Source organism: Rousettus aegyptiacus, unplaced genomic scaffold (genome assembly GCF_014176215.1).
Source record: "Rousettus aegyptiacus isolate mRouAeg1 unplaced genomic scaffold, mRouAeg1.p scaffold_m13_p_4, whole genome shotgun sequence".
NCBI classification, from domain to species: Eukaryota; Metazoa; Chordata; class Mammalia; order Chiroptera; family Pteropodidae; genus Rousettus; species Rousettus aegyptiacus.
Window position 1 is genome coordinate 80,798,645 of NW_023416307.1, and position 14,056 is coordinate 80,812,700.

The 14,056-nt window shown below is 28.7% G+C and overlaps 1 pseudogene; it reads right to left on the reverse strand.

Moving 5' to 3' along the window:
• Positions 1-12,769: 12,769 nt before the first annotated feature.
• LOC118602182 lies at positions 12,770-12,888 on the reverse strand (annotated as a pseudogene).
• Positions 12,889-14,056: the final 1,168 nt, after the last annotated feature.

A 14,056-nucleotide genomic window follows, 5' to 3' on the forward strand; every position in this document is an offset into this window, starting at 1 on the left:
ACAAAGTCTAAAACCAATTCCAAGTTTGCCCTTTCTTAGGAATTCTTCCCTTAGACCTAGAATTCCCTTGAGAGACTCTTTCCATCTTTGTAGTTATTCTCCTATCATGGCTTAATAACTCTTCATATTAAACTTCCTCTGAATTACTGATTGAACACAGACTGATATACTTAGTTTTCTAAGATGACTAGATGACCAGTCCAGTCATCCTATCATTGAGGACAAATTCTGCAGATACACTAACACCTAGAAGAAACATCTTCTTGCACAAATCTGGCCACATCCATTTCTTGGGATATAGCCTGATCAGTTCCCTGAGAAGGAGATGTCAGATTGAAGATTCAGACAGAAGAGACGTTATAGATATTTCCCTTCTAGAAGATTTGACAGATGTTAGAAATACACCTGCCTCCAGGAAGCAAGCTAAATGTATTCTTACACATTTCTACATATAAAATACTCAGCATAAGAGTAATACCAATACACATAAAGAAATTAAAAGTGTTCAAAGAAAAGAGAGTGTGTCTATGTGGGGGGAATTTTTAGACATAATGTCATCTATTCTCAGGTGTCAATAAAGAAAAAGTATCAACATTGTTCCTTAAGCTTAAAATCAGTGATATATATATAAAAAGAAGAATTATACTACACAGAATACTTTTTAAATAAAATTATTGGTGTGACCCAATAAATGCTATTTTTAATAATTTATCTTGATTTCATGAGCCTATTTGCTCTCTAAATATTGAAATTTAAATATTACCTTCAGTTTCTTTGGAATAGCATGTGTGAGTGGATATAGACTTATATACATGTATATATTTCTAAATTATTAAAGATAAAGAAAATAAAGATTGTTTTCTGGTTTAAATAGAAACTGAATCTTATAATCAAAGTTATTTCCTATAAATCATCATGTCTAATTATGTTAGACATTATTTAATCTTATTGAATATTTATTTAGATTTATTTTCAACTACTTATTAATCTTTGTATAAATTTGTATAATTCAATAAGAAGAGTCATTTCCTTAAAAGCTACATTGAGCTAAAATTGTAGGACTAAGACAAATCCCAAATTTATTTGGATTCCATTAATGTATATGATATAGTAGGAGAAATATTTAAACTATAAAAGGGATAATTTTCTAGTTCTTTAAAATATATTTTTGTATATGAGTAATGTGTTATTTTACATAAATACTTACTGTCCACAAAATCTGGACATCTGTTAGAATATTATGTCAAGAAGCCATTAGCCATTTATTGGCTCTGCTATTTGAAATAAGAAAGTAATACTACTTTTAATTCATTGCATATATCCAAATTATGCTTACATCAATTAACCTAAATTGGCGACAAAATTTAAATATTATATTGATGATATTCTTATTTAATGCCACTTGATGATTTGACCTCCAGAAATAATTTTAAGTTATATAGCACCAGTGAAATCCTATAGGCATAATTCATTTATTTATAACATCGATACTATTTAAATCAGAATTTAAAATTGCATTAATAATATTAAGTTGCATAAGTACAATTTGAATACGTTTTATGTTAAATAGATTTTATTTTCTAAGTTTGGCATTTTGGGTTCATTTTTATTATCATTTATTTATTTTTATTATCAAGAAAATATAAAATGGGTGTAAGAATTTTATAGCAAAATTTAGAGAGGAAAAATAGGTATACACATTTAAAGTTTAGAAAATATGTTTCTTGAAAATTTTTAATATCTTTAACTTAATTTTTCCTAATTTACTAAGCTCTAATTCATGCTATGGTATTTTCTAAGAGCTTTTATGAATGTACCATGCTGGAAAATAGAGAGGAAAAATAGTTTGTATAATTATTTAAAAAATTAAACTATTGAGTGTTTAACTCCTAATTACCATATTTTTAGGAATAAAATAAACTCTGGGTAAGTAAATTAAAATTTATAGATTGTCATTTTTATCTAAAGAACTAATGCTGGGAAATGTCCATAATGAATGAAAATCAAATAAATTCTTAATTTAAAGCTGAAATGTGGAAATGAGTTACTTTGAATTTTTTGTTTGTTTCAGTGATATACTAACTAAAAGGATGAATACTAATATATTGAGAATATAAATGTGTTTTAACTACACAACTTAATTCTTGTTAAGTATATTTAATTCTGATATTTCAATAGTAGTCAACATTAACCATAGAAATTAAGGTATATTTATATACATTATCCAAAGAAAATGAAAACATTAATTCAAAAAGATACATGCACTCCTATGTTCATTTCAGTATTATCTACAATAGCCAAAATATAGATGTAATATTGGTATCTATCCATGGATGAATGTATTAGGTAATTAGTCAGACATGAGCGACAGGAGAGCAAAGGAACAGAAATCAAGTCCAGAAATAGCCTAGAGACTGTCCAAAGAACAGCTCATTTGTAGTTAAAGAAACACTCCTACATCCTGAAAGACAAAGGACTGGCGTGCTGTAAGCCTATAGCTGGTTTAATCCAGCCACAGACACTCCAAGATTGTAGTAACCTAACCTGCCCACGACATCAGCCTCATTATACCATCATTATAATATCATGCTTATGCTTGGAAGTTCATGAATTTAATTATAACAGACTGCATTCTAGGTAAGCACATGTGCAGTAGGCAGAGTATTATATAGCAGCCAAGCATCAGTCAAAATGACCTCATGTGTCAATCACTTAGGAATGCTTTTGTAACCATTTATTGTGGCCTTAATGTAATGTAGACCTCCCCCTTTCATGGGGTTATAGCTCTCCTTACTGTAATCCGCTCCTCATGTAGAGTGCATTTATTTCCATGTGGTTAGCCAGTTTAGGCATGACCCATTTCTACCTCAAAATGTGCCTTTTATAAATCTTACATCTCATAACTTGCTGTGCTGGAATTATCTCTGCAACAGCAAAAAAAGTTGAGAATCCCCAATGTTACCCAGGTAAAGCCAGGGTTCAGATCTCCCCCAATGGTAACAAATGGATAAAAAGGATGTGTTCAGCAATAAAAATAATGAAATCTTGCCATTTGCAACAACCTGGATGGACCTAGAGAGTATTGTGCTAAATAAAACAAGTCAGACAATAAACACAAATATCATGATTTCACTCATATATAGAATCTAAAGCACAAAACAAAATAAACAAGAGGAAATGAAACAGAAAAACAGAGCAGACTCATAGATACAGAGCATAGACTGATGTTTGCCAGAGTGAAAGAAGTGGAGAGATAAGTGAAAGACGTGAGAAATAAGAGCCATGGAATACAATGTACAATACGGGGAATATAGTTAATGATATTGTAATAACTTTGTGTGGTGACAAATGGTTACTAGACTTATTATGATTGTCGCATCATACCTTAAATTACTATGTGGCACACCTGAAACTGATTTAATATTGTATTCCAATGCTAATAAAAAAAAATAAAATTCAAATATATGAGACAAATAATTTTGAAAATAATTTAAAATTTCAGAAATAGAAGTAGATAAAAACTATTAAGGAGTTTAACATTTTTTATCTTGATTCATTTTACATCCAAATTAATACTTATTATCCTGAATTGATTTTTCAATGTGTTATGTTATTTTATACTGTTTTATTGAATTAGTAATTATATAAAATCAATTACATCCATTTGAAAGATATACCTCAGTATATATGAACAAATTTATACACCCATACAACCACCACTAATATCAATATAAGACATTTCATAATTCCAAAATGGTCTTCTTTACCATTTTTAGGTAAAAACTTACCCCCTCTCAACTGGTCTAAGAAAAAACTGATTTGTTTTTACTCACTATAGAATAATTTATCCTGCCCTGAAATCTCATGTACAGTGAATTAAATTTTACAGCATCTTCTCTTTTGTTCAACAAAATATCCTTGAGATAAATTTGTGGTGTTGCATGTATTGGTAGTTTGTTTCTTTTCACTGATTACTCAAGCCCTAGTTTTCCAAATCCCTTCACTTGTTAATGAACATTTGTGTCAGTTTTAGTTTTTGACTATTTTGAATAAAGCTGCTTTAAGTTTTTCTGTAAATTTTTTTCGTAGATACATGTTTTATTTCTCTGTTAAAAAAATGACCAAGAGTGGAATTTCTAGGTTATGTACATCTAACTTTAGAAGAAACTGTCAAATACCTCATTTACTGCTGAAATCTAAAGTTAGGCAGTTCCAGGCAATTCAGCATAGTTTAGAAGAAATACCAGAAATAACAGGGACCAATGGAGAATTCCCCCCATTATTTTTTACAGAAAGAAGAAATCTATTCCAAGAAAAAAAAAGAAAAAGAAAAAAACAATATACAGCTTTTATAAAAGAAGGCTGATTCTCGAAGTGTGTGACTGTGGCTGAATCACATCAGAACCGAGATAGTTGGATACATGTTGTTTGAACAAATGTTAATATCCAATTGAGTTTTTATGGGCCCACTGCAGATGAGATATAGCCTATGCTAATATTACTTCAGAGAAGAAAATCATTCATAAGACTTTAGCAGTCTGAACTTCAGTACTGATACCATGTCGCAATGAAGAACAAAAACAAGGTAGAATAAAACAAAACGAAATTTAAAAAAAAAATTCAGATCTGCTAATTCAACTCTAATGTCTTCAAGTCTGATATCTCTGGAGTTCATACCCCACTTTGGATTTAATGTACACCCAAAGATTTTGGATAACTCAAGATGAGTCTATGTGGAAAAGAATCTCAAGAGGGAGAATTGTAAATCATAATAAAAATGAAAATAAAATATATGTATTCTTACTTGTACCTGGAATTTATGGGCATTTTACAATTGGTTAAAACAGAGTAATATGACCTTGCATAAAAAGAGCAATCAAGAAAAGATAACATTTATAAGAAATGTAAAGTATGGTCTGGGATTGATCATACTTGGGCTTGAATTACTACCACTTAGTTTGAGCAAATTATTAAACATAGTGAGTTGCCTTTTGAATAAACTGTTGACAGTAATATAATGAATCAGAGGTGATCTTAAATCAAGTATTCTAAGCCAACCTTTAAATATGGGGAAAAAAAATGAAGACAGAAATATTTTTTTCTCAAAGGGATGGAGCAGACATGGAAACAGAAATTTAAAAACATTGATTCATGGGGGACACTTTGGCAATGTCTAGCCAGTGTATGATATGTTCATCAAAAATTAATATATTCATTCCAACTGTACAAATTGTTTTAACTATGTTTCTAGTTTCTGTAAACTCGATACTTTACAATGTATCTTACAAGCAAAATCTACACATGCCTGGACAATCCAATAATATACTCGAGTCTCCATATCTTGGCATCATACTTCCTTTGTCATTCTAGTCTTCAGGAAGCATCCTCTGCCTGAGGATGTACTTTTCAAATATAACCAATCCAGAGTCTATACCCCAACCCACTTCCCTTGTTGGGTTCTTACTCTCTGGGCCACGATACTATACCTTTCTTAATTATCTCAGGGCACAGATAACCAGAAACAGACCCTATGCCCTTTAGTCGACTGAAATTATTTAAAGGAGCCAATCCTAAGTCTGTTTACCTTGTCTTGACTATCCATTCCTTTGAAAATCACAGTAAACACTCTTGCCCACAGTTAACTCTACCCGTTTGCCACCAACTTCAGTGTTGTCCTAAGTGGCGCTCAGCATGACATTTCTTCCTTTTGTGGGAACTATGAGTAATAAACTGTCTTTTTAATGGTAATCATCTGATCTGTTGGTCTTCCTATACTTAAAATTTTCTATTAATACACTGTATTTTAAAACAATAACATTTTTTATTTATTGTTCTATATCAAGTGCTATAAAAAAATATGAAACCAACTCCCATAATTTAAATTTCTTGTTCAACTTTGCTTTTAAGTTCTCCTTTAGTTTGCTGATAAAGAACTAATTAGATTTCTTATTTTCTAATAGTCTTTTTTTCTTATCATATATTAGCTTATTAGATTTTTATTTTTTATATTGGTTTGTGTTAGTCAAACTATATATAGCTATATAAAAGTCTGCCCACAGGAGATTGACTTATCCTAATAGTTGAATTCATTTTGGCCTAGACTAATTTGGGTAGTGGCAAATTAACCATTCCTGTGATCTTGGGGGACATGTCTGGCAGCCAGCTACATTTCTCTCACTTTGTTACAATAGCTTCTTCTAATCAAATTGTTTCATAAATAATTGAGATAAAATTGGTATTATTGCTGCCCAGAATAAGTATTCGATATTATGATTACCACCACTATTATTACTGTTGTTATTATCTATGTGAAATTAAGGCATTGATCATCATATTAGCTTTAACCTTTCTTTACTTATCAAGTAATTTCTGTATAATCAGACTGGTTACTCTGTTCTAGACTGTCATTAATCCCAAATACATTAAAATGACTGATTTTTCAATATAATTTTCAATGTATTTCTTACATATAAATAGAATGAATATAGATTTATTTACAAATATTACCACAAATAATGACATCAATGCAAGTGACAGGCAATAAAAAAACTATATATATATATAGTTTTTATATATATATATACACACATATATTATATATATATATATACACACACATATATTAGTATTGTGAGTCTCAATGTTGAAAAATCAAAAGAAATCTGGTGATCCCTAGTAATATAAAATATAATGTCCAAAATTATATAAAATATTTTTCATTGAAATTTAACCTCTGATGAGCTAAATATTCAAATGAATAAGAATTTTTAAGCAAAGTTCTGCCAATGTTCTAAAATTTATTATATAATTTTATATCATGTATCTAAAATAATTACATACATTATATTGATAAAAATATTATTTATGAGAAGAAACAGGCACATAATTTGACTATGAATATGGCTTCTGTTCTTGTATTTAATGCATTTAATTTCTTTATAGCTATATTTTAAAAATGCATATAAATTTTAATGACAAAAATTTTGTAACATCATAAATAATTCAATGTACTAACAAATAGTGAAGTATTACATGTAAAAATGATATTGTAAAAATACTACTTTACAAAGAATATGTCTGGGGCCTTTATATATAACATTTCTAATGGCAACATATATAATAAACTTATATAACAAACTTTGGATATGTTCACCCTGCTCTAGTTAAGAGGTTGAAAGAAATGGTACTCTTGCCCTGAAATAACATTTTTAAATTAACTTTCATTGAATTTATCATTTTACCTTTTCTTGTTCACCATTTTTATCATATCCCCTCAAATTACTTTCATATGTACATTTTTCTAATATCCTTGTTTTCTCCCACAATTTATATATATACAAATATATGTATGCATATGAAAAATAGCATTCTTATAAAAATCCATGAAACAAATGTGTAAATTTTAAAGCATATTGATAAATCAAGCTTCTATTTAACTGTCACTCAAATAAAGAAACAGAACATTTTCCACACCAAATGTCCTCTTCCATGTAATTTATAACATACAGCTAACTTGGTCCTTCTGAAATCAACTCTGAAATAACAACTCCTTGCTATAGCAGTTTTACCCCCCAAACTGCCTCTCTTATTATTATTATTATTATTCAGGCAGTTGGAATTTTTACTTAATGCAAGTATCTCCAAATCTGAAATAGCTAGACAAACCGAAATCCTTTTAATAATTTCAAAAACTATATCTACTAGTACCTTTATTACAGTGTTAAACTTTCTGACTTCTCAAATGATCTGTCAAAATCAAATTAAATTTAGAATAAAGTAAAAATTCACTATGAAAGATAATCTCCTTATTTTAAATTAAAAACTACGAGAATACAGACAATTTTGAGAAAATTAGGATAATGCACACTACATCAAATGTTGACAAGGATGAATAAACTGGAAAAGAAAAAAAATACTATATAGAATTACTGCTTTCACTCTCCAAAAGTGGAAATAACGATGCCATTCTGAAGAGCTGGATTAAATATTTCCATCTAAAATAGAATTGCATTTAAGAATGTATTATACTTTAACCCTAATTTTTATAAGAAATTTCATGTTTTAAGTGTATTTATTTTGACTAAAAAAATGACTGTGGTAGATATTTTTTAATTTGTAGAATTATAGTTTTGAATGGTATACTATCTAAATCAATTTTAGATTTTAAAAAAGTAATAGACAAAAATATATATATTTTTTAAAAAAAGAGACACAAACAGAAGGACAGAATGACTTTTTCTCTACCTGTTTCATAATACTTGTAATGACATATTTCAGAGGTATCTATTTATAGCCTATCCCTTTACCTGTACTCTACAATCTTTTTTTATAGTAATAAAAAAGCAATTTCAAAGGCAAAGCACACATGCAAATCTATCAAATAAAATGTCCAAAGCTGTGCTTATTTGTATTGAATAGTGGATTAGAATCCTTGCTCTGATCTTTGTCAATTCTGTATCCTTGGTTTAATTAATTATATTATGCCTCAATTCCATCATTTATTAAAAGGGGATAGTTATATGCTCCTATTAGGGTAGATGCCTGATTAGAAGAGAAAGAAAATATAAGTTTCACATACAAATTGAGGTTTATTAGATATATACAGGAAAAAAAAAAACTATTTTCCCCACTGTTCACTCAATCATCACTCCACATGTTTACATGAATAAAAATTAGGACAGACGACAGGACTTCTAACAACTCTTAGGTAATTAAAAGATTTTATTCTTCACATCTTAAAATAGTACATTAGTCTACAGTTAACATATCCAGTAAATAATTAAAACTTCAATCTTCATTTAAAGTAGTTTCCATCCTTCCCTTACTTATATTGCTCTAAGTAAGTTGCCTACTCTGCATTGATGCTTTTTTCTTTATTTTCCTACCTTGAATGTCTTCTAATTCTTGGCTGATTCAGGTGCATTTAGTAGTAAAGTTTAATTATAAATTAAGGGGCAAAAACATCTATACTTGATTAGCAATATTGTGAGATGGCATTAACATTCTTTATATGTGACATATGGTTAAAAATGATTACTTTCTTGTGAGATACATTATGAGTTTCCCTTTTATCACTGGTGGTCTCCCACAAGCTGTTCCACTAATTGAGAAGACAGATTCTTCTTCTCAGGCTGGCCACATGGACTTTTTTCACACCTGAAAGTGAAGACTACACCCTAGTTTGATCTCATCTTCCCTGCAGGCAGTCCTCTTGAAGGGAATATAAAACAATCCCAGGCCAGTTCTCTTTTGTATACATGGCCCACATATGGTGCACAGAAAACACTAAGACACTCTTATCCAAATGAGCTCTTGGAGAACATGCCACCCCAAATATTTTGTCTCAAAGAATGTATGCAGCCACATGTATATATCCTTTAGATTTGTTAGACATGTCCAACGTCAGCTCACTAGTTCCCCAAGATCTAGGAAGCCCATGTTAAACTAATTGAGTAATTTTATTAAAGACCCTTACCTAGACTTAAGACAAGGGTAAATGGTTCCCACCATACTTTAAGAATTTGCTTCTGTCACCATATATGTGCCCCTCTTTAACCTTATATATCTACCTCTTCCCTATTATTGAATTATATACATGAAACTTACATAATTTTATTAACCAATGTCATCCCAATAAATTTAATTTAAAAAAAGGAAAAAAAAATTCTAAGACTGCTTATATATGGATTTGACAACCTTTGGCTTTTTATTAAAATTAAAAATCTAAAAGACTAAGTAATGTATATGAAAGAAGAAAATTTTGAGTGCATTTAGAGTGCAGTGGGACTTCTTACCTTTTTACAGTTTTCATTTGCCATATTAATATACTAGTATGCTTATACTTACTTTCTCTGCCTCAGAGTTATTAGTTAAGCTATAACTAATATAACTAGAATAGTATCCTAAGCAATCAGTAAAAACAAATTTCTGAGTTGCATGTCCAGCACATATTTAGAAATTAATAATTTTTTTCTATATTATTAAAATAATATCTATTATAACTTTATGCTAAAGATGTTTATGGGAATCAAACTTGAGACAAGAGTTTCATGGTGAGGGCAATAATTTTTATTTTACTACTTCAATGTAATGATAAAAATAAATATCATTGAATTGAAATAGATAATTCACTTTAAAGACTACATGGTTATTTTCTATGAGGTTAAGTTATGTAGAGCCCTAAGAAATTAAAAAATAAATAAAGTTCTAGTTTTTAATATACATGTTTACTTATTTTTATTTATTTATTTTTATTATTTTTGGGGTGAAATTGGTTGATAAAATTATATGGGTTTCAAGTATACAATTTAATAATGCATCATATGCATATTGCATTGTGTGTTTACCACCCAAAATTAGATTTCCTTCCATCACCATATATTAGACCTCCTTTATCCTCATCTATCTCCCTCCTCCCCACTTCCCTCTGGTAACCACTAAATTGTTATCTATGCCCAGGAGTCTCTCTTTATTTGTTTTGTTTGTTGCTTTTAGTTATATATCTCACATATGAATGAAATTATGTGGTTCTCAGCTTTTTCTTTCTGACTTAGTTTTTGAGCAATAAACACACAAACATTACCTAACTTGGTTCTGTGTTGCTAGTAGTTGTGTGCAGTTTTTAAGAAATTTCTTTGAGTCGTTAATGTGGGTCTATATTACCAAAAAGTTATACATATATATATATGTATATGTATATATATACACATATACATATATATATAAAGCAATTCACATATTTTTGTTAAAACTGGAAAAAAACCTCAGAATTTAAGAGCATCTTAACCTAAAAAATGTTTTTAAAATTATTATACTAAAATGAAAATCTATTAGATCACTCCTTAGCAATATAGTGCTACCCTAATGAATGCATTGTTGAAGGAAGGTCATTTTCCATGGTAAGGATTTTAATTCCCTTGGAAACGTGGTCTTGAATACAAATTTAGTAACCTTCTTTAAAAAAGGATGAGAAAATGTATAGGGATAAAAAAATATAGAATTTACTCAGATAGACTAAATTTTACAATAGGAAAATTATAATATTCAAAAACTATAAAACACTCTTTAGAGTTGTAAATCCATACAAAGCAGGTAGTTCATAAGGCACTTTGGGGACTATAAAATTAAATAAGATATCCACTTAGCCAACATAATAACATCAATGCCGTTATTCATAAAATTTCTTAACTTTGCATCTGTGTAAAATTAACCAAGCAAATCTCAATAAAATATAATTGTAATATGAATATTTAGTAAGGTTTATTTGTATATACCAGGTCTTCCTGAAGTGTTTCATAGCCCATTAAAATAATAGAATGTTTTTATAATTTACTCCATTGAAAGGCAGATGCTAGTAAGATATTGGTGTTGAGACATCTTTAGTAAGATAAGAACTACATAGTAGGCAAAGCATCTTGACAATTTGCTTGTATAGTAGTGTATTGATATGCAAGCTTGCATGTGTCCTTGGTGGTTTATATTATATTGCAGCATGTAGATCATGAACATATAATTAAATATTATTAAAATATGATATTGAGTAAATAATAACCCATCATATTTAATTTTTTCATCAAAATAATATAAAATATTATTATAAATAATGATAAAAATAAAATATTTGTTCTCATTTTCTACTCATGCGAGTGAGTCCTATTAATGGAATAATTAACTGTCATAGAATATAAAGTTTTTAAGGTACTTAATCTGTATTTACAAATTGCCTTTCAGAAAGGCTGTACCGATCAAAATACCAACAAATATAGAAGTTATCTATTTTGCTATGCCACATGAACATCAGTATATATATGAATTTTAACATGTGTAGTTCTTTGGACATTAAACAAATGAGAATTTTATTAGTTATTTAAATTTCTTCTAAGAAGTATCCCATGTTTTTTTCTGTGCTCTATTGTACTACATTATTGATTCATCATTGGATTTTAAGAATGTCTAAACTTTGTTATAATTGCTGAAAAATTAGAAAATGCTTTTAATGTGATTTTCAGATATATAATTCAGGAGAGAAATAACCATAAAATTTAACACTAAATAAGAAAGAAATTTTTTTTAATGAGTGTGAATAAAATGATTAAGTTTCTTTATTCTAGCTATAAACTGTTAGAAATTATTCTCTTCACAATAACAATAACAAAAAAAGTAAAATGAAAGTAATATATGTGCTAATAAATGAGCAAGAATTACCAAACCTATATTAGGGCGATTGAAAAATCAGTGATAATTCTTTCTAAAATTATTTAGAGAAAATAAAAACACAAAGAAAAATAATAGAATATTATAATGATCAATGTCTAGAGTTAACAATATGCCTGTACCTCACTCAACAATTTTGAATTTTTCTGAAAATCTCTTGTATTAAATTAAAAACTACTAAATGCAAAAAATACATTAACTCTAATTAGAAAAAAATATGATGAGTACTATTCCAACTATTAAATACAAACAATATCACAAATTTGAATGTATAACAACTAAACAACCACACACTTCATGCAGGTAGCAAGCAACAATTGGAAAGTTAATTAAAACACTTTGTAGATAAAAACACATTTCAGTGATAGAATATAATGGGTGATAGTGAGTTAAGGAAGATTATGAGGGATCTATATTTAAGAAAATTATTGTATTATTTATTATTATTATTATTATTATTATTATTTATTTTAGGCAAGCAACCCTTGGTTGACCTTACAGATTGCAAGGACCTTGTCAGTTTATAATCCTTTATTTTTATTTTTTATATTTTTTATGCCCACGGAACCTGATCTTCCTAGGTGGTTTCCCATCCAAATACTAAGCAGGCCCAACCCTGCTTAGCTTCCAAGATCAGACAGGATCGGGCTTGTTCAAGGTGACATGCCTATAGAGTATTTTATTATCTTTTATGCACTATTTTATAAATTGATTGTTTTAGCCAAATGTGTACTCATAATTATTGTGCATTTAAAATGAACTAAAGAAAAAAGTTTAGCACAGAAAAACTACCTTTAGTTTTTCTAAAGGACTGAACAAAATAATGGCTGAACAACCAGTATATTTTGTAAAGAATAGAAATGGCACATATGAAAAATGGACTGGTAATTTATGTAAGAGACCATTTGTCCAGCTCTTTTAAACGACGTATGTATTCAAAGCAGAACATTTTGTATTAATGCTAATATAATGTATAATTATATTTGTTTCACATGATATTTTCTGATAAGAAACTGCTATATTGAGTAAATTGGAGTTGTGTGTCTTTTTCTTACACTCAACTATTGAAATATGATTTATTTAATTTAGTGTGTTTTTGAATAAAATATTATATGAGTTAAAAAAAATTTCTATCTAACAGTAAAAGTGAAGGCCTGTTAGATAAAAAACAAGTTTTTAATTGTCATATTTACTTTATTTTTTATTTTACTATTGTAAAGCAAATATGAAATGTTATGACACTTTACCACTAAGTGGTTTACCATGCATCTCTAAAAAATTAAGACATGTTCTTATAAAATCAAATACAACTAATATTCTTAAAATTGTTTAAAACACTGTTACCTAATATGCTGTTTATATTAACTTTCCCTCAACAACCCATCAATCAATCGTCTTTTTAACCATTTACTTCTATGGTGATATTTTAACTTCTAGAATATTTGTTTAGTAGAAAGGAATTAGACTTCACTGGAATTCCAGATGTCAAATCTAGGACCACTGGGTAGATGTTATAGGCAGGCATATTTTTTATTATAATGAATTTTCCAACATTGAAATTATCTGCATTTTGAAATAATAAGTTTCTAGAAAATGCTATTATTTAAGAAAAATACAACTTTGCTACCCAAAGGAAGACACAAATGAGTTGAGAGTTGAGAGTAGTAGGATTAAAAAAACGAATATCAGACTAGCACTAACCAAAGAAAAGCTACAATGCTACATTAAAAGCAGAGTAGATTTTTTAGTAAAGAATATTGCCAGTGATACAGAAGTTCATTTCATAATGATAACATGGTTAAATTCATCTGGTGGAAATGATGACTCAAAATATTTATTTAAC